A 20,404-nucleotide genomic window follows, 5' to 3' on the forward strand; every position below is an offset into this window, starting at 1 on the left:
TTAAAATGATCTATTCTACATGTTTCAAATGATAGTGGCTTTAAACGTTTATTATCTCACCATTTCTGTAAGTCAGGAATCGAAACAGCTTAGCTTGGTCTTCTACTTCAAAGTCTTTCAAAGTCTACAATTAGGGTGTTAACCAGCCGTGGCCATCTCAATGATTGGTTGAGGAAAGGGCCACTTTTAAGCTCACCGACATGGTTATTAGTGGATTCAGTTCATAGGACGTGCTGAAGGCCTTAGCTCATGGCCAGAGGCTAAGTTCTCAATCATGTAATCCTCCCTATAGAACACCTCACAAAATGGCAGGTCGGTTTTTCAAAGAAAGCAATGAGAAGAGTCACAGAAAGTGAGTGTGTGAGCAAGACAGAGTCAAAGTCTTTAATTTTAACTACAAAGTTTATTGAGATATATTCATATATCATATAATCTATCCAAAGCATTCAATCAGTGCCTCACAGTGTCATCACCTGGTTGTGCAATCATCATCATATTCAATTTTAGACTGTTTTCATTGCTCCAAAAAGATAAAGAAGGGCTAGACATAAAAAAAAAAAAAAAATAGCACCCCATACCCTTTTTCCACCCTCAACCCCTATTATTGACCCCTAGTATTGATGTGGTACACTTGTTACTGTTTATCAAAAGATATTAAGATATTACTGTTAACTATAGTCCATGGCTTGCAATATGAACTATGTCACCATACGCCACTCTATTATTAACTCTTTGCATGAGTGCCATTCATTTGTACTAGTTCACGAAGGCACTTATTTATATTTGTAGTGTTAATCTTAAGCAACATCCACCTCAAGGATCACTTATACAAGCCCATTTTGTAACCCTGGCTTTCCTTCTGGTGACATACATGATGCTAAACAACTCCTTTCAACCAAATTCATCTACAATTCAGTACTATTGCTTATAATCCCAATAACAAGCCTCCCACACCTCTATCCATTTCCAAACATTTCAGTTCAACTTCGTTAAAAATTCAGTACATTTTAAACAACAGCTTCCCATTCTCTAGCTTCAGTCTCTCTTGATAACCTACATTCTACATTTTAAGATTATGGATTTACATATTCTAGTTAATTCACATTAGTGAAAACACGCAATGCTGTCCTTTTGTGTCTGACTTATTTCACTCAACATTATGCCCTCAAGTACACACTGTGGACATCTGTGCAGATGTAGATGTCCAGAGCGTGCTTCAGGACGTCATCCTTTCTTAATCTAAGTAATACTCCATTGTATATATGTACCACACTGTGTTTATTCATTCATTGGTTGATGGACAGTTGGACTGTTTCCATCTTTTGGCAATTGTGAATAATGGTGCTGTGACCATCAGTGTGTAAATGTCTGTTCATGTCCCTGCTTTCAGATCTTCTGGTTGTATACCAAGTAGTGGAATTGCAGGGTCATAGGGCAACTCAATATTCATTTTCTGAGGAACCATCAAACTATCTTCCACAGCAGCTGTACCATTTTATATTCCCACCAGCAATGAATAAGTGTTCTCATTTCTCCACATCCTCTCCAACACTTGTAGTTTCCTGTTTGTTTAATAATGGCCATTCGTAAGGTGTGAGATGATATCTCATTGGAGTTTTGATTTGGATCTCCCTAAAACTAATGAAGACGAATATATTTTCCTGTGCTTTAGCCATTTCTATTTCCTCTTTGAAGAAATGTCTATTCATGTCTTTTGGTCATTTTATAATTGGGTGGCCTTTTTATTGTTGAGTGATAGGATTTTATATATTCTGGATATCAAACCCTTATCATGTATGTGGTTTCCAAATATTTAATCCCATTGAGTTGGTTGCCTTTTCACCCTTTTGACAAAGTTCTTTAAAGCACTGAAGTATTAGACTTTGAGGAGTCCCCATTTATTTATTTATTTTTCATTGCTTTTGCTTGTCTTTGGGTGTAAGGTCTAAGAAGCTACCTCCTACCACTAGGTCTTTAAGATGTTTCCTTTTATTTTCCTCTACAAGTTTTATGGTACTTGCTCTTATATTTAGATTTTGATCCACTTTGAGTTAATTTTTGTAAAGGGTATGAGGGAGGGACCCACTTTCATTCCCTTAAATATGTATATCCAGTTCTCCCAGCACCATTTACTGAAAAGACTATTTTGTCTCAGTTCAGTGGATTTGGGGGCCTTGTCAAAAATCAATTAACCATAAGTCTGAGAGTCTATTTTTGAACTCTCAATTCATTAGTTGATATATCTATCATTATGTCAGTACCATGCTCTTTTGACTACTGTGGCTTTATAATAAGCTTCAATGTCAGGAACTGTGACCCTCCCACTTCATTCTTCTTTTTTCAGAATGTTTTTGACTATTTAAAGGTATTTTCCTTTTCAAATAAATGTAGTAACTAACTTTTCCAAGTCTGCAAAGTAGGTTGTTGGAATTCCGATTGGTAATGCATTGAATCTGTAGATAAATTTGGATAGAATTGACATTTTAATGACATTAGCTTCCCTATCCATGAACATGAAATGTCTGTCCACCTATTTAGACCTTTTATTTTACGTCTTTTTTGAGTACAGATCCTTTACATCTTTTGTTAATTTACTCCTAGATATTTGATTCTTTTAGTTGTTATTTGGAATGAAATCTTTTCTTAATTGTCTCCTGAAATAGCTCATTACTAGTGTATAGAAACATTATTCATTATGTTTTTGGTTTTTATTATTATTTTTTTCTATGCTGTGGGGCCACATTTCATTCTTCTTCCATGTGAGTATCCCATTATTGCAGCACCACTTGTTGAAATTTTTTTGGGGTGGGGGAAGTGCATGTACCAGGAATCGAACGTGGGTCTCCTGCATGGCAGGCAAGAGTTCTACCACTGAGCTAGCCTTGCACTGTCTAAGCTATTGATTTTTGTGTGCTGATCTTGTATCCCTTCTCTTCACATAGCCATGAGCCTCAGGGGTAGTTGTGATTGAGTATATTTACCTCTATTTCTCAAGTGAAGTTTCTTTGCTTTTTCATCCATGTTTTCCTTATATGGTGCAGTGGTCCTTCTCTGGTCACCTGAGCCCTGGATCTGTTCTCTAGCTGGTTTATGGTGGAGGAGTGAGTTCTGCCTGTCCTCATTCTGCCATCTTCCTGGAAATCCATAGTCTTTTTTTTTTTTGCATGGGCAGGCACCAAACCAAAGTCCATAGTCTTTTGTAATCTAATCTATGAAGTGACCTGACAAACTTAGTTAGAAGTAGCTCATTAAGCCCAGCCTTAATGCCTGCCTAAAGAAGGCAGGAACAAATTCAGGAGCAGTCTACGGCTGTCCACCCGATGCCTACCAATGATTCACATTCCTTCCCCATGCAAAATGTATTCATCCCCTTTCCAGGTCCCCAAAAGTCTCATCCCATGAGAGCATCAGATCAAACTGTAAAATATCATAATTTAAACAGATTCATTCATGAAAGAGACCTTTTTTAAGTAAATTACTTGGATGTCATCTAGAGCGGTGCTGTCCAAATGAATTTGAAAGTGATTCTGCCCATGCAAAAAAAAAAAAAAAAAAAAAAAAAGACTATGGACTTCCAGGAAGATGGCAGAATGAGGACAGGCAGAACTCACTCCCCCACCATAAACCAACTAGAGGACAGTTCCAGGCCTCAGGTGACCAGAGAAGGACCACCGCACCAATTCATTCAGTTGAATCACAGTCAATTTTAAATGATCTAATATCCACATTAAGAAGTAAAATAAAACAGCTATATAATTTTAATAATATATTTTAACCTAGTGAATGCACAATATAATCATTTCAAACTTTAGTCAACATAGAATGGCTGAGATAGAAGCTCAGTAAACCCTCTCCTCCCAAATCATTTAAAACACTGTGCAAAATTAATAAAAAGACTGGAAATTAATTGAATAGATACAACAAATTGAGAGGCATTACTCAAGAAAATTTACTTAATATTGAGAAGAACAGTAAAATTCTATGGCATTTTAGCCCGGCACTGATTCTTTTTTTTCCCCACTCATTCCCCAATTTCTAAGCAGGTATACTGTATCCAGTTGGAAGGGGCAGACTGGAGGGACTAGAAGTGGAGGAAGTTTGACTTCATTTTAAGCAGAATATAAAAGTTCCATTCGCAGGTGTGTTATAAAAATAGTAACAATTTTAGAGGCAAGCTATCAGGGAAAGCCAACATCATTGCTTGTCTAGGGTCTTAACACTTCTCAGGGAATGTAAAATATCAGAAGACTTGTAAAAAATTTACAAGGATGTTTAGGGAGGGGAGAGCCAAAGAGGACTGTGTTAAGACCCTCTTTATACCTAGTGGTCTAGAAAGTTCTATGTATGCACAGGCCACATGTATTCTCAGGGGAGACCAAAGGAGTCCTCATGAGCTGCTTGTCTCTTGCTGAACCTGAGGCCTTGCTAATACAAAAAAGGCACAGACATCGGAGTCCACACATTGTAGAGGAAATAGACTCCATAAAATTAGTCCAGGAAAGTTACCACACAAACAAACAAAACAACCACCATCTGCATATGGTAATAAGAACACAGATTTACTACAGTATATTGTCTTAACTGTCTAGTTTTAAACAGGAAATATGAGACAAGCAAACATAATCGTCAGGAACTTCAACACTCCACTCTTAATGGATAGAACTAATAAGCAAGAGCATAAAAAACTGAGCAACACAATAAACCAACTAAGCCTCATCGACACCTGTAGAACTCTCTATCCAACAACAGAATATACATTCTTCCCCACCACAGACAGATCATATGTATGTTAGATCATAAAAGAAATCTCAATATATTTTAAATAGATTGAAATCGTGCAAACTATGTTCTCCAACTACAATTAAATCAACTAGAAATTAAGGACAGAAAGAAATTTTTGAAATCCACAAATATTTGAAAAAAATTAAAACATACTTGAAAATAACACAAGGGTCAAAGTAAAAATCAAAGAAAATAAGATAATATTTTAGCTGAATTTAAAAAAATCAGAATTTACAGAATTTAGATACAGCAGTGCTTGGGAGAAACTTATAGCTGTAAATGCCTATATTAAAAAAAAGTAGAGAGGGTGGGCCATGGTAGCTCAGCAGGCAGAGTTCTCACCTGCCATGCCAGAGACCTGGGTTCGACTCCTGGTGCCTGCCCTTGGAAAACAAAAAAAGTAGAAAGAACTCAAATTCATAAGCAAAGTTTCCAATTTAAGAAAGTATATATGGTAGTTGAATATTCTTTTAATAGTTAATAGTACAATTATAAAAATGTGCTTTCATCAATTGTAACAAATGTATCTCATCAACACGAGGTATTAATAATAGGGTGGTATATGGGAATTCTGTATTTAATACCTGATTGTTTTATAAACCTACCACTTCTCTAATAAAAAAAAGGACTTGGAAACTGAAAGTCACAAAATACAAAATATACAAGTCTTGGAGGGAAGTCTTACTGTTTAATATTTATTTTTGGTGTCTAATAAAATTGGAAATATGTGTCTTCTCAAAAAAAAAAAAGAGAAATGATAAAAAAAGAGCAACTAAGCCCAAAGTAAGCATAAGGAAGAAATTGAAAATTATAATGAACACCAATAAAACAAATGGATAAAAAGAGAAAATAAATGAAACCAAAAGTGGTTTTTTCTTAAAAAAATCAACAACATTAAAAAAAATTTAGATAGACTGACCATGATAATAAAAGAATGAAAGAAGGGCCATCACTAATGACTTTACATAAAAGAAAACAAATTTAATGAATTAATACGAACACTTTCATGCCAATAATTTATAAAACTTAGATGAAGGGGGAAAGTTCCTAGAAAGACACAAATTACCAAATCTAACTTAAGAAGAAAGAGAAAATCTGGAAACATGTTTAAAACAGAGTGTTTCAGTGTTGGTACTTCTGACACTTTGTGTACAATGCTCCTTTGTCGTGGGAACTGTCCTATGCATCGCAGGATGTTCAGCAGTGTCCTGGCCTCTACCCACTCGAGGTACCACCTCCACCCCAATATCCCCCAACTGTGATACTGAAACTATCTCCAGACTTTACCTAATATCCTGGGAGTCAAAACTGCCCTGAGTTGAGAACCACTGCTATAAAACTAAGGAAATTACATTTGCAATTTAAAATCTTGCCACAAAGAAAACCATGCCTGCATGGTTTTGTTGATGAATTTTACCAAACAGTTAAAGAACAACAACTACCAATCCTTCATAAATTCTTTTAGAAAGTGGAGGAGATAACATTGCTCAACCTATTCTAAGAGACCAGTATTCCTGTGAGACCAAAATCTGACATCCCAAGAAAAGTATGCACTTATATATCTCATGAAGTATATACACAAATTCTCAACAAAATGTTAGCAAAGGGAACCGCACAACATATTTGAAGGATTATATACCATGACCAATTGAAATTTATTCCAAAATATAAGGTTGATCTAACATCTGAGAAAAGCAATGAAATATTCCAGGCCCATCCACTTCGCCTAAACAGAAACATACAAGGAAACAAACAAACAAATAAAACAAACAAAATTTCAACAAACGGTGCTGCAATAATGGAATACTCACACAGAAAAAGAATGAAATGTGACCCTGCCATACAGCATACAAAAAAAATCAGTGAAATAGAAACAAACAAAAAAAAATATGGAAAAATCAATTAAATCACAAGTTCTATAATATTAATTATCTTAGGTCTAAAATTAATAGATCTAAAAACCCTATTAGTGGAAGGAAAACCAAAAACTACATTAGTAGAACTAAAATCAAAAACAACCTGATCATCTCAATAGAGGTAGAAACAGCATATGACACAACCCAACATTCATTCATGATTAGTAAAAAAAAAACCTGTCAGAGAAACAGGAATGGAAGGGAACTTCCTCAGTCTACTAAAAGGCATCCACACAAAAAATTATAGTTAAAATCATTCTGAATGGTGAAAGACTGAATAATTCCCCTAAAGACGAGGAAGGAAGTGATGTTTGATGTCGTCACCTCTATTGAGCATTGTGCTGGAGGTTCTAGTCAGTGCAATAAGGCAAGAAAAAGGAATGAGGCATCCAGTTTGGAAAGGAAGAAGTAAAACTGTTTTTTCTTATGAATAGCGTCATCCTGTATGTAGAAAGTACTAAGGAAGTAAAATAATAATGTCCTCCAAAATCAAGCAAGCAAACAAAAAACTGTTCAAATTAACACATTATTTCAACAAGGTTGCAGTTATCAAGATCATTATACAAAAAAATTAATGTATTCCTATACATTAACAATACATTATCTGAAAATTGAATAAAATGATTTCATTCACAATATTAACAAAACAATAAAAGACTTAGGAATAAATTTTTAAAAAATCAAGTCTTATATAGCAAAAGGACAAAATATTGTTCAGAGAAATTACCTAAGATCTAAATGAATGGGGAGCCATTCCATTTTCTTGTATTGGAAGACTCAATATTATTAAGATGGCAGTTTTCCCCAATTTTACTTACAGATTCAGTGTAATCCCCTTTTAATTCCCCATATGATACAATGACAAGAAGACCAAAAAACACCTATTTAAAAATAGGCAAAGGGTTTAAATAGACATTTCACCAAACAAGATGTTCAATGGCCCATAAACACACAAAAATATGTCCAACATCATTAGTTATTAATGAAATACATATTAAGTATTAATCATACTGACAAAAACATTATTCATAGAAGCAAAAACTGGAAAAGATTGTGGTATAAAAAATGTGGTATATCAATAAAAAGGAGTAATCTGCAACAATAAAAAGAAATTGAGTGCAGATTCACGCTCCAACTTGGATGAACCACAAACTATCATGCTAGGAGAAAGCATAATTTTCATAATTTCAGTTATGCAGGAAAGGAAAATTCTCCGCATTCCTATCTTCAGTTTTGACTGTGGCCTTTTTCCATCTCATAGTTTAAACTGTGGTTTTTCTTTCTCTTTAGAGAAGATGTGGTGAAATGATCGTAAATACATTGAGATGTTTCTTCTTTTCCAAAAGTCATTGACCAATTATAGTTATATCAGTATCACATTTGCTTTCACCATTATAGTTTGTCATATCCAAAGACACCTAATATTCGCCATATGATACAAATAGATTGCTCACTTTTTATTAGTTTGACATTTGGCTTATATGCATATACATGTAATATTTGAGTCTAAAATATCTAAAATTAAAATGGCATGGTTCAGCAAGATTTTCCTGCAAGTTAAAATATACTTTTGTTTTGTCATATTTATTTTTTCTTTTTAACAATATTGTTCTATTCCAAATTTCTACTATATAATTGTGTAGTTGCATGCATTTATTTTAAAATATCAAATTTCTTCATGATTGTTTAACTTATGTAAATCACCAATAATAAATCCTTACTGTGTACAAAGATATAATTTTAGTGGAAAAAAAGGGTATACAGCTGTATATATTTCCTAGGAATTAAATTGTGATCTGCTTGTGTGAATACGATCTTGAGAACATTTTCTACTTTGGATAAATACATTCCTTAGGTGTATTTATCCAAATGAGTACACAGCACAGGTGTTGATGTATATATAGTGAGCTCTTGTAAAGGATTTCTATTTGCGTCAAGGCAGGTAGATCTGATTTGTTTTAGATTGTTTAATTTCTCTAACATAAATCTGGGCTAAATTCCTTCAAATCAGCTGCTTTTCAACTTGGATACATATGGATACGCAAAATTATTTCTGTAGTTCTTTTTGAAATTCACTAAATGTTTATACGTGCCAGCAATGCTTAATTGCTCTCTGAACATCTGGTTAACTTCACAGAAAACGAGGACGATGGATGCACTGAAGTAATAATTATGAGTATGTAGTTGGTCATGATTATCCCAGAAGAGAATAAAACCCATAGTCATCAGTTTACACACATCAGTAGGAGTACATTTAACTCTATAATGATTCCACCTCGCCTGAATGTGAGCCACCTTTCCAACACCTTTGTTCTCACGGCTGTTCTGTAACAGGCTCCTACCTCTTGAGAATTCCCTTCACACCAACTCAGGTCAGGACTTCTACAGTGACGAAGAAACCAGTGAGTGCTGCTTTGTGCAGTGCTGCCACCAGCTGCTGCAAGACAGATGCACAGTGCAGTGAAAAATGTGCACAGTAAATGCGCCTGCCCGGTCTGCACTGCCCGTTTCCTCCTCCATCTTGCAGAAGTCTGTACGCAGGTGTGAAGCCACCTGCAGCCATAACTACGGCCTGTGCTGCAACCTGCACCTTGACTTCTTTGCTAGAACTGAGAGTGAACTATAAAGAAAGTGGGTGGAGCTGGGCCATCCCTTTATGTGCTGTGTCCAGTGTGGGAATTTGGGCCCCTGGAAAGTGTTCAACAGTGACAAAGACTGATCTGCCAGTCAGATGGGAACTTCAGAACTGGAACCAGAAGGGACTTTCCAGGTCCTCTATTTTTATATTTTCATCTGTAAGAAGTGAACATCCTGGAAGAAGTGTTTCAGTTACAAAGGAATTTATATGGTGGCATTGAGTTGACCCCCAAATAAATGAAATCCGAGTAACTGGGTGAGGCTGAGTAATTTTCCCTGCTGCCATATTCATGAAACGAAGCTTTTTAGTTGTGTGGGTCTTAGCAGCAGCTCCATTGGACTAGGTTAGTTTGAGACATTCAAGTCCTAGGAGCCTTTGGAAAACTGTAATGTGTAGAGTGCAAATGTTCAGAGCCAATAAAGTGATTTCAGCTCAGCTGATTCACAGCCTCAGGAGAGGTAGAGACTTGACCTGAAGATTCTGTCCAGGAAGGCTCGTGACTTTCTGGACACTGAGGAAGCTGAAGGACCAGAGTCAGAAATTAAGGAAGTTGGGCTTACGTTGATATAGGAAAACTAATCTCTTAGACTTGCAAAATTATTCAGATTGCAAAATCCAGTTGTTAAGGCAGACTGATTTTTTTATTTTTATTTTTTTTTGCTAGGGGTGCTGCTGCATATTTCACTACTTTAATTGTTTCCTTTCCCAGAATTAGAATAAAATATAATAAATACAGTCTTTATGGTAATCACAATGTTTGGAAATTATGGTATTATATTGCTGATAAGTCTAATTGTTAACAGCACACAGCATGACGTGTCTATTAGTTGAGAGTAGTTAAGAGATTATTTGTTTTTAATAATTATGATCCCTCTAATTGGGGGTATACTATTACTGGTGGTGGTTACTACATATATATCTGCAAAACCTGAACATGTGCGGGAGGTTTGTTGATTGAAGATTGGACCCTTGGTTAGAGACTGTAGTCAGTATATGTCAGATTGACCATTTAACTTTGTAGACACTAATCCTAAATTTGTTCAAGGGGGGCCAATTTGCACCTATTTTTACAATTTCTGTGGACACTTCAGATACTCCCACCTTCCTCATCCTCTCCTTCATAGTGGAATTCTGAAACTGGAAGCATCATCTTCACTCCATAAGACAATTGTCAGAACAAGTAGATAGTTGAAGGATTCCAGGCAGGACTTGAAGGAGAGGTAGAAGAGTGTTTAGTATTTACACATTTTGATACTTCAGAAGCACCAGAGCTGATCCAGGAGGCATGCTGTTTGTTTATTTCTTATTTTTTCCTTTCTCATTCGGAAGATTAAATCATCTCTCACCCTAATCACCTGCAGGAATGATCCAGGCATCCAAAAAACTCATAACAGTGTTACTGAGTGAAAGCCCAATGAAGAAAGTATTTTAAAATTCATATAGCAAGAGTAGGTAAAATTTAGAAAAGGCCATCTACTACTCTGTGGCTTCATTAATGTCAATCACCGTGATATTGAAATTTGGTTATTTTCTGGGTTATTCCCCATAACAATTTTGGTTTCCTCTTTGATAATTATCACTTTAACTTTATTAATTCCTAGCCTACAGATACACTACAGCCTTACTTTTTTCCCTTATTTCTTGATTGTCCTGACCTGAAAGAGGTTACTGAAGTACTCTGTTTTTCATTATGCTTCTCTCCTTTATCCTGATACTACCTGCAGCTTTTGGTTTGCATGTGAATCCAATTGTCTTTTATACATGATGACTCATGTCGCTTAGACAATCACATTCATTGTCCTTTAAAATGTGTCCCCGTTTATATCATTCATATTTTATGTCGAGTCTAACCTTGTCTGGTATCATCATGCTTTCTTCGTGTTGCCCATTATATTCTTGTTTGTCCTTCTACTCTCAGCTCTTCCAAACCGCACTGTTGTGGATGGTTAATGCAGGTAGAGTCGGGTCTGGCATTGGGCCCAAGATGTGGTCTTTTCTCTTATAAATACCCCTTTTCATTTGCTAACATGTCAGATACTTTGGGTTTTAATTTTACAATGGTTTTTTGGGGGGGTTTATCTTTAAATGCTTCCTTTATTTTCTCTATACTGCTATATCATTTTGTTTTGAGGAAAGGCCAAGAACAGACATATGCTTTAGCGAGCACTATAGATGCAGATTTTTTTGGCATGGTGAAAGGAGAGTTGACTTGGGAAGGCAGATCACCCAGGTAAAGCTGTTGTCTGGTACAATCTTACTGCAGGTATATTCTCCAGCAACATAGCCAACCTATTATGTTGAAACATGCATCTTTTGATTTCCGAATTATTGTGATGTCTAGAGAATATACCTAGAATTAGACAATTTTGAATTCATTGAGACTTTTAAAGTATAGAATAAGACTTTAAAATATAGAATACCCCCTAAGCAAGAGGCAAAATAAGAAAAACAAAACAAAGAAGCAAATTTATCCATTCTAGTAATCAAATTATTTTCTAGTTCTTAGTTAAGTACTTAAAGGCATGCTTGCTTTCTGAAACTATCAAATTTCCATTTTGCTTACTCCAGTAATGATATTTGACTATTACAAATATGATAAAAAATATACAAGGAACACAGTCACAACATTCACTGACAAGATGAGCATACTTAAATGATAACTTACAGACGATGGGACATAGGAAAGTAAAATTAGTTTTAAAACTCAATGCAAATTATCTGATGCAACTAGCTATATATTTTACCACTACCAACTGATCACCATTTATATAAGTGAAATATACATTTTCAGTGTGAGAGCTTGATTTAGGAATAGAGAGCAAGTCTCTTGCCTTTCACCTTTATTTTCTTGAGAGTGTACCGGCCTGTCCTCTCACATGTGTTCTCAATAAATTTTCTGCCTGCTTACTTTACGTTGTGCCCTTGAATTCTTTTCATGGCATGGCCAAAAGCCTGGAAGCTGAATCTGGCAAAACCACCACTTCAATAGTTGTTTGCATAGAGACTGATTCCTACAGCTTCCTATTCCGCCATCTTCCCACCTCCTTCTCTTTTTTTTTTAATTTTATTTTACTTTTTTATTTAATTTAATTTTATTTGTTTTTCCTCCTTTTATAATATAGGCATTTGTTGCTATAAATTTACCTCTGAGCACTGCCTTTGCTGCCTCCTGTAGGGTTTTTTGTTTTGTTTTTGCTTTTGCATGGGCAGGTACCAGGAATCGAACCCAGGTCTCCTGCATGGCAGGCGAGAACTCTGCCTGCTGAGCCACCATCACACTACCCTCCAGTAGGCTTTAGTAAGTTCTTTGTTTTGGTCTCTAACTATTTTCTAATTTCCCTTGCAATTCTTTTTCTTTAACCCACTGGTTGTTTAAGAGTAAGCTGCTTAATTTCCACATATTTATAAATTTTCCAGTTTTCTTCTATTAATGATTTCTAGTTCATCCATTGTGGTCAGGGAGGTTCCTTTTTTATGATGTTGAGGCAGGCCAGAGCAGAAAGAGAGGAAAGAGAGAGAAAAATAAAACCGTGAAGGAGCCCTTAGACAAGGAGGTTAATCAAGGGCAGCGGGGCTCAGGTCCGGCACAGACACCTGCCCAGGGCCACCCACTTATGGGAAACATCCAGTGGCAACTGACCCATCTGAAGCCAAAAGACCCCGACATGAGTGAGTCATCTACAGAGAAAGGTAGAGCCAACCGACCCATCTAAATGCACTGTCTACCCCCAGGCACTGCCCTGGAGAGAAGAGGGCATGGGAGAGAAAGCCATGCACAAGGAGGGGGAAGGGAATAAGTAGAGCTATTCTATGAAAGTGAAAGCACCACATTGCCCATTGCCTTCGCCACTGTGGTGGTTAGATTCAGGTGTCAGCTTGGCCAGGTAAAGGCAACTAGTTTTGCTGCTGCAGACGTGAGCCAATGGTACGTGAACCTCATCTGTTACTGATGACATCTGCAGTCAGCTAGGAGGTGTGCCTGCTGCAATGAATGACATTTGACTTAATTGGCTGGTGCTTAAATGAGAGAGCTCAACGTAGCACAGCCGAAGCAGCTCAGCATACCTCATCTCAGCACTTACAGCTCAGCCCAGGCCTTTGGAGATGCAGAAAGAAATCACCCTTGGGAAAGTTGTTGGAACCCAGAGGCCTGGAGAGAAGACCAGCAGAGACCACCCTGTTCCTTCCATGTAAGAAAGAATCTCGGATGAAAGTTAGCTGCCTTTCCTCTGAAGAACTAATGAAATAAATCCCCTTTTATTAAAAGGCAATCCGTCTCTGGTGTGTTGCATTCCAGCAGTTAGCAAATTAGAACAGCCTCCATTACCCATGTCTTTGTGAGGGTGCCTGCTCATTCTCTTACATGTGTTCTCATAAAAAAAGAACAGAAAACATTTGTTTAAAAAGGAGCAAATATTATGTAGATAATAAAGTTCCCTTTATCAAATTCCAGAAACTCGATCTAAACCAAATTTATAATTGGAAATTCCCTGAATGCCAACATAGCATTATTCTAAAATCTTGTATCAAAGCACATCATTTTGATCTTTTAAGTTATGCTAGTTTCCTCATTGACAGCAAGTACACATCAAATGTATTAAAGCACATGTCTTTAATACTTGTATATGTTAGAAATTAAAAAATAGAAAACTATAGATATGTGATCCTTGTGTTTTAGGCAAAGGCACAAATTTACAAGCTTATGATGTGCCTTCCTAGTGCCTTTTAGCTCATTGAGAGGGTGCATTTCTTTAAGTGCATCAGGGGGATGGCAGGCAGCAGCCATGGTGTGGGGCCAATCTTTCAGCTGAAAGTTGTATGCACAGAGCACCTGTGTCCAAGAACTCTACACTTTTTTCTATATCTTTACACGGTTCTCCAGCTTAGTGCAGGACCCTTTCGCTCAGCTTGTCTGTCCCTCTGAACCTACATCTACTCTCTGAAGGACATATGGGTGCAAAAGTAAATACAGTTCAATCCATGATCTCGGGAAAATTTTAAGAGAGGTAAACATTCACGGAGGAAACTATAGTACGTCTAAAACTTAAAAGAGGTCTGGTCCTAACTCCAAGGAAACTTTAAAAAGGAGTTGTAGCTTCATCTGGGGCAATAATAAGAAAGTTACTTGGAAGAAGTGACATTTAGATTCATTTTGAAATTTGTGTAGGCTTCTATTAGGCAGGAAAGACCAAGAGCAAGTGAGACAGACAGAATGTCGTTAGCGAACGGGGATGGGGACAGGACTGGAGCAGGCTCCTGACTCCCTTCTGGCCCGGCTAGGCTGGGACTTGAGCTGTCCTTAGAGCTGGAACCCTACAGTCTGAATGTGCTCATCAAAAGTTGCAGTCAGTGCCCAGCTAAATCCCCGCCACCATCCTTGAAGTGAAGGCTTCTATTTCCAGCAAGGGAGTGGCTCCTGAGGCAGCCTGCAGCACAAGGGGGGATGGGCACGAGCCACTGCAGCCTGGAGAGTTCTACTCACAGACCTTCACTGCACTTTATTAGTCATTTCCTTCTGCTCTTCCCTGGATGGGGCATGGTGTTGTTCAGGTCTCCGGAGTCCCCAAACAGTTGTTTCAGACACTTCCTAGCTGTTTCATAGTTTCCCTGGAGGTTATACTGAATCCTAGAGTTTCCTATAGTGCCATCTTGGCTTTGTCTACCCTGCAGATACAATTTTAAGACAAAAACAAAAACGTATTTATGGGACTTCTGTTTCTAGCCAAGGTGGAGATGTACCATTGCTGCTAGGTCCTGTCAGTTATACTTTAAAACCCTGTATGTATACAAAGAAACAAGCTCAAGAATGTTACCAGACAAAGCTAGTAAGTTCTCTGCCCCATGCACTCAATGACCAATTCCTGAGACACCAGGGTTTCAAAGAGAGAAAGAGTTTATTGCTAGTGTAAAGCAGGAGCTCAGATGTCCTATTAGCCCCCAAACCTGTCTTTCTGAACTGCAGTAATTCTGATGTTTATCACATCAAAAGATGGGCAGGTTTAGCACAATGGCTCCAGATGATGTAATTAGAGGTGAGCTAATTATTGGGCGCCCACAGATGGATCACATGCTTTATAGTCACAGAATGTATTGAACAAAATGGTGGCCTTATTATGATGAGTATTATAATACTGAATTTTCAATATTCTAATGAGATGTAGCTCACTTATAGTTTGAAGTCTTAAGTTACTGTGCATGTCAGGTGGGCCCACTTTTTGTCAGATCTAGTTTTATTTATCAAGATAACTTTGGAAAAAAAAAAGATAACTTTGGGCTTGGAGTGGGTTAGCTCTAGGCTGACCCAAGGCCCTTCATTAATAAACATCAGGGGCTGTCTTGTAGAATCCAAAGTCGATATGAGTGAGCGTCAGTCACAAGGTTTTTACAATTATAAGGGCACACGATAAAGGCTGTATAATTGTTATCAGAGATCAAGGCAGGTGGATTATAGTTCAGAGATTTCAGGTACTTGTGTACTCTAATATACCAAAAAGAATATCTGTATAATGACTCACTAATCATAACCGTCCCTTAAATTTTAACTTCTTGATTATAGGAAGATGCTAAAAAGTGAAAAGTAGAAGGCAGGATTACGCTGTACTTTGGGACTTGAGTAACTACATGGTGGTGAGTTCCCTGGATTTCCTTACTGCCTCCCATAGGCCCTGGACAGAGAAATGCAGAAGCATCCAACCCAGAACCACCAAAAGGCATATACTAAAAAAAGTTTCAAGAAAAGTTCACTCTTCCTAGCCACAACACCGGAAAAAGGAAAGTCTACCAAGGAAAGCATTTTTGTCAGTACCCAACCTACTCCATCCCAAACACCTCTAGCAAACCCCCAATCCCTACCAGAGTTGCAATGGGGCTGAGTAGGCAGCTGATCACCCACTCAGCCCCGCAACTACTGGAAAGAGGTATCAAGGTTCTGATTCCCTTGTCTGTTGGTGTCTGCAGGGCCAAGCACAGAGCTGATCTTTCATCTCCCACCTGGCAGAGGTGGGAAGTGCTCTAATTCCCCTGACAAATGGGGTCAACACATGAAGCAGGTAAAGTTCTTCCATTTCCCACCCAGCAGAAGTAGGCAGTGCTTTCATTCTCCTGACAGTGGAGAATCAGTGGGGTCAGAAGCAAGCTGAGCCTCAAACCCCACCCAGCAGCAATGAGACTTAATAGGGTGGCATGAGGTGGGGCTGGCTACCACCAGCCTTCACAGTCTGTGCCCTGGTATTACCTGGCATCATGAATGTTGAACAATGTAGTACAAGTCTGGCCAATCAGTGTCACAATTCTGCCCCATGATTTGTGTTGGAAGGAATTGAGCCCACACACTTCCCACCTGCATGAGAATGTATGAGGAAAGGTGAAGCATGGAGAGAGAGCATTCTGGTGTCCACTGTGGGACCTAGTGGGCAGCTGAGTACACTGCCCATTCCATCCCCAACCCCAGCATCAATGAAATGCAATAAGATGGTAGGCAGCAGAGCTAGCTGCCACTCTGCTATCCTCACTCCCCATCCCTGGGGTCAGGGGAGTACAACAGAGAGGAGAGCTTCCACCCCTACTCTGCCACAACAAAGCAGTGTAAGTTGGCCCTTCCTTCTCTTCCTTCCTGCTGGTAGTGACCCAGCTGGATCCTGCAGCCACACAGCCATCTGAACAAGAAAAATGAGTCAGAGCTGCACTTGGTCTGGGGATGCGCCAGTGAGGCCAGGGGGAAGAGAGACATTTGTATCCATCCAGCTCTTAGGCTTTGTTTCAACAGGGGATTAACTACTAAAAGACAAGATTAAATAGGAAACAGAGTTTCATAATATAATGTGAAAAATGTCCCAGCAGTGGAAGGTTACTTGTAACACCAGGAAATCAGAAGATCTTGACTAGAATTGGAAATTAGTAGACATCAACTCTGACATTAATCAGATTTCAGTATTATGTACAAGGATTTTAAAACAGCTACCATAAATATCTTTCAACAAAAATTTAAGAATTCTCTTGAAACAAATGAAAGAAAGAAAATCTCAGCAAAGAAATTCAAGCTATCAAAAAGGATCAAACGGAAACTATAAAATTGAAAAAGTACAATTACAAAATTAAAAAAAAAAATTCTGGATAGACAGAATAGTAGAGATGACCAAGGATAGAATTAGTGAACTTGAAGTAATTCAGTAGCATTTACCCATTCTTAATAATGGAAAAAAATAAAACAGACTTGGGAAGAAAGAACAGTCTCAGGAAGCTGTTGGATGATAACAAAAGCGCTAACATATATATTAGTTGACTTGGATAAGTTGCATATGTATATTTAATGTAATACCTACAGTAACCACTAAGAAAATTTAAAAACTGATACATTTATAAATACTACAAACAATTCAAGATGCAATACTAAAGCAGTTCATGTAAACCAAAGTAAGTTAAGGAAAGAGTAGCACAGATATGAGAAACAGGATGAACAAACAAAAACCAAATAATAAGATGGAACACAGAAGCCCTAAGTCAATAATTGCCTTCAATGTCAATTGTCTGTATGCACGGATTAACAGATGGAGAATGATAATGTGGATAAGGAAACATAATTTAAAAGTATATACTGTTTACAAAACCTTCACTTTAAATACAAAAGTACTGATACATTGAAAGCAAAAAGATGGAAAAAATATACCAAGCAAACATTAATTTAAATAAGCACAAACGGCTATATTCAGTATGAGATAAAGTACACTTAAGAGCAAAGAAAATTACTAGAGGCAAAGAAGGACTTTGCTTATAGATGACAGGGAGACATAACAACCTAACTGTTTAATACACCAAACAGCAACTTCTCTAAATGCATGAGGCAAAACCAGGTAGAGCTAAAAGGAGAAATAGATAAATCTATACTTATAGTTGAAAACTTTAACACCCCATTCTCAACAATTAATAGAACTACTAGACAGAAAAATAGCAAGGACATAAAAGAATTGAGAACACAATCAACAAATTGGATCTAACTGACAAATAACACTCCATTCCAAAACAGCAGAATACACATTTTTTTCAGTTGTCCGTGGTTTATTCACCAAATAAGACCATACTCTGTGTCATAAAACAAACCTCACACATTTTAAATTATTGAAATTATATAGTAGATGTTCACTGAAAATAATGGAATCCAACTAGAAATTAGTAGCAGAAAGTTAACAGAAACATCTCTAAACACTTGGAAATTAAACAACACAATTCTAAATAATCCATGAGTCGAAAAGATAGGCTTGAAGGGGAAAAAGTTATATTGAACTGAATGAAATTGAAAATACAACATTTCAAATTATTTGGGGTACAGCTAAAGCAACACTGAGCAGAAAATTAATAATACAAAATGCTTATAACAGAAAAGAGTAAATGTCTTAATTGAAAAGTCCCTACCACAAGAAACTAGAAAAATAAGAACAAAATACTGGAAAACAGGTATAAGAAAGGAAACAATAAAGATGAAAATAGGAATCAATGAAATTAAAAACAGGATAACAATAGAAACAAGACAATAAAATAAGACATTATTTCAGCAGAATAAGTAAATAAAATTGGCAAGTCTTAACAATACTGACAAAGATAAACAGGGAGAAGACATAAATTACCAATATAACAGTGAAACAATGGATATGACTATTGTTATTTAGTGGATCCCACAACCACTAGAGGGATAACAGCAGCAATAACTACAAACAACTTTATGTTCATGAATTTGACAATTTAGAAGAAAAGGGAACAATTGCTTGAGAACCACAAAACTACCAAAACAAAACTAAGAAAAAGCTGATAGCCTAAACAGTCCTATAACCGGTAAAGAATTTGAGTTCCTAATTTAAAAACTTCCAAAAGAGAAATCTCCAGCTGTACGTGGTTTCACAGGGAGAAGCAAATGATCTATTTGTGGGAGTCAGGGAAGGTATTCTGGGTTAATCAGGGTTTGGGTCAGTTGGGTGTGTCTGTTCTAGACCCAGGTCAGTCACCTGATTAAGATGAGATCATTCCAGTGTCATGACCCCCAGTCAAAGACCACTAGGAACCCACCTGTGCATAAGCTGCATCTTGAACAAGTTGGATTTCTTTGGCATTGCAGCAACAGAGAACACACACCTTCAGGAGCCATGGGGCATCTCAGAGTGAGGGTGTCAGAAAGAACTTATGTAGAATTTGGGTTTGGCTGGGTGATTTGGGGGAGGGTCTAAGGCAGTGGGAGTGGACTCTATATTAGATGCTTTCAAATTTGCTGCCATTAAATAGTTTATAACATTCCTTTTAAAGTCAATCGGAGCCATGGCGATTGCCTCTCATTTATTTCAGATATTAGTAACTTGTGTCTTTTCTCTTTTTTTCTTGGTTAGCCTATCCAGAGGTTTTTATCCGTTTTATTGTTCATTTTGTTAATTTCTTAAAAATGAAGCCTTGATTACTGTTTTTAGATCTTTCTTCTTTTCTAATATATGTATTAAATGCTATACATTTCCCTCTAAGCACTGCTTTGTCTGCGTCTCACAAATTTTGAAAAGTTGTATTTTACTTTTCAATGAGTTAAAAATATTTTTAGACTTCTCTTCAGGCCTCTTTTATAAGTCATGTGTTTTTTAGAAGTATGTTGTTAAATCTCTAAATATTTGGGGATTTTCAGGCTGTCATTTTGGTATTGATTTCTAGTTCATTTCCATTGTAGTCTGAGAGTGTACTTCGTATGATTTCTACTCTTTGAAATGTGTTAAGGTGTATTTTATGGCCCAGGATGCAGTCCATCTTGAATGATGTTGTTGTGAGATTTAATGTGAATTCTGCTCTTGTTGGTAGGTGTGTTCGATAAGTGTCAATTAAATTCAGTTGATTGATGGTCATGTTCAGTTCAGCTATGTCATTCCTGATATCAGCTTGCTGGATCTGTCAATTACTGATGGGGTTATTGAAGTCTGCAGCTGTAGTAGATTTGGCTATTTCTCCTAGCAGCCATATCAGGTTTTGCTTCATGCATTTTGATGTTTTGTTGTGCATTCACATTCAAAATGGCAATGTCTTCTTGGGGGAACTGACCTCTTTA

General features: G+C 37.2%; 1 pseudogene across 1 annotated transcript in view; it reads left to right on the top strand.

Annotated features, from left to right (window-relative positions):
• The window catches only part of LOC143665644 (CCR4-NOT transcription complex subunit 8 pseudogene), a 64,812-nt pseudogene that overhangs the window by 23,422 nt on the left and 20,986 nt on the right, over positions 1 to 20,404 (top strand). The gene's annotated exons all lie outside the window — the stretch shown is intronic.

This window comes from Tamandua tetradactyla, chromosome 2, assembly GCF_023851605.1.
Source record: "Tamandua tetradactyla isolate mTamTet1 chromosome 2, mTamTet1.pri, whole genome shotgun sequence".
NCBI classification, from domain to species: domain Eukaryota; kingdom Metazoa; phylum Chordata; class Mammalia; order Pilosa; family Myrmecophagidae; genus Tamandua; species Tamandua tetradactyla.